Source organism: Phaseolus vulgaris, chromosome 10 (genome assembly GCF_051622355.1).
Source record: "Phaseolus vulgaris cultivar YP4 chromosome 10, ASM5162235v1, whole genome shotgun sequence".
Lineage (NCBI taxonomy): Eukaryota > Viridiplantae > Streptophyta > Magnoliopsida > Fabales > Fabaceae > Phaseolus > Phaseolus vulgaris.
The window spans coordinates 392,501-395,000 of record NC_143507.1 but is presented as its reverse complement, the minus strand read 5'-3'; positions in this window follow the sequence as shown (position 1 = coordinate 395,000).

Below are 2,500 nucleotides of genomic sequence, written 5' to 3'. Positions count from 1 at the left end.
GCATAGCAAAGTTCATGATTTTGGTGTTTTGGCTTGATTTTGTGGCTTGGTGGTGATTTTGGTGAAAAACGAAAATCATGGTTTTGGAAAACTGGCTGGACTCAATCCTCACAAATGCCTTCAAAGTGATGTGGGAGAAGTTTGGGATCAAAAGGAATTGATTTTGACATGGTTGGTGCATAGCCAAGTTCCATGATTTTGGATTTTTGGCTTGATTTTGTGACTTGGTGGTGATTTTGGTGAAAAACGAAAATCATGGTTTTGGAAAACTGGCTGGACTCAATCCTCACAAATGCCTCCAAAGTGATGTGGGAGAAGTTTGGGATCAAAAGGAATTGATCTTGACATGGTTGGTGCATAGCCAAGTTCATGATTTTGGATTTTTGGCTTGATTTTGTGACTTGGTGGTGATTTTGGTGAAAAACGAAAATCATGGTTTTGGAAAAGTGGCTGGACTCAATCCTCACAAATGCCTTCAAAGTGATGTGGGAGAAGTTTGGGATCAAAAGGAATTGATCTTGACATGGTTGGTGCATAGCAAAGTTCCATGATTTTGGTGTTTTGGCTTGATTTTGTGACTTGGTGGTGATTTTGGTGAAAAACGAAAATCATGGTTTTGGAAAAGTGGCTGGACTCAATCCTCACAAATGCCTTCAAAGTGATGTGGGAGAAGTTTGGGATCAAAAGGAATTGATTTTGACATGGTTGGTGCATAGCCAAGTTCCATGATTTTGGATTTTTGGCTTGATTTTGTGACTTGGTGGTGATTTTGGTGAAAAACGAAAATCATGGTTTTGGAAAACTGGCTGGACTCAATCCTCACAAATGCCTCCAAAGTGATGTGGGAGAAGTTTGGGATCAAAAGGAATTGATCTTGACATGGTTGGTGCATAGCCAAGTTCATGATTTTGGATTTTTGGCTTGATTTTGTGACTTGGTGGTGATTTTGGTGAAAAACGAAAATCATGGTTTTGGAAAAGTGGCTGGACTCAATCCTCACAAATGCCTCCAAAGTGATGTGGGAGAAGTTTGGGATCAAAAGGAATTGATCTTGGCATGGTTGGTGCATAGCCAAGTTCCATGATTTTGGATTTTTGGCTTGATTTTGTGACTTGGTGGTGATTTTGGTGAAAAACGAAAATCATGGTTTTGGAAAAGTGGCTGGACTCAATCCTCACAAATGCCTCCAAAGTGATGTGGGAGAAGTTTGGGAGCAAAAGGAATTGATCTTGACATGGTTGGTGCATAGCCAAGTTCATGATTTTGGTGTTTTGGCTTGATTTTGTGGCTTGGTGGTGATTTTGGTGAAAAACGAAAATCATGGTTTTGGAAAAGTGGCTGGACTCAATCCTCACAAATGCCTTCAAAGTGATGTGGGAGAAGTTTGGGATCAAAAGGAATTGATCTTGACATGGTTGGTGCATAGCCAAGTTCATGATTTTGGTGTTTTGGCTTGATTTTGTGGCTTGGTGGTGATTTTGGTGAAAAACGAAAATCATGGTTTTGGAAAACTGGCTGGACTCAATCCTCACAAATGCCTTCAAAGTGATGTGGGAGAAGTTTGGGATCAAAAGGAATTGATCTTGACATGGTTGGTGCATAGCCAAGTTCCATGATTTTGGATTTTTGGCTTGATTTTGTGACTTGGTGGTGATTTTGGTGAAAAACGAAAATGTTGGTTTTGGAAAAGTGGCTGGACTCAATCCTTACAAATGCCTTCAAAGTGATGTGGGAGAAGTTTGGGATCAAAAGGAATTGATCTTGGCATGGTTGGTGCATAGCCAAGTTCCATGATTTTGGATTTTTGGCTTGATTTTGTGACTTGGTGGTGATTTTGGTGAAAAACGAAAATCATGGTTTTGGAAAAGTGGCTGGACTCAATCCTCACAAATGCCTTCAAAGTGATGTGGGAGAAGTTTGGGATCAAAAGGAATTGATCTTGGCATGGTTGGTGCATAGCCAAGTTCCAAGATTTTGGTGTTTTGGCTTGATTTTGTGACTTGGTGGTGTGCCAAGAATCATGAAATTTTCAAAGTGGTGGTTTTTGAGTTTTTTTGGTTGGAAAGTGTCACAAATGCATGCAGAATGAGGTCTAGAAAGTTTGGTATCAAAACCAAGCCATCTTGATGTGGTTTTGAATTTTTGAAATGTTGGAAAATAGAGGGTTTTGAAAAAAATTCATGAAAATTCGAAACCTTGGCCAATCCTAACGAAACTTGGTGGGCACCTTCTTGATATTATTATGGGATGGACTGGAAAAAATCACGCAAAAATACGGTGTCTAGATACGTTTTTCCATTTTTCCCGATTTTCCACATTTCGGGTCTTTGGAAAAATAAAAAAAATACTTCCCCATGTCGAAAAATTCTAATTTTTTGCAGGCAATGTTGTACCATTTTTATGAGGATCCCTGCAAAAAATCTCGTGAAAATTCGTTCTCTAGGTCCCAAAACAGAACTTATGTCTACTCAAAAAAAGTGTATCTACTTGTACAAAAGTG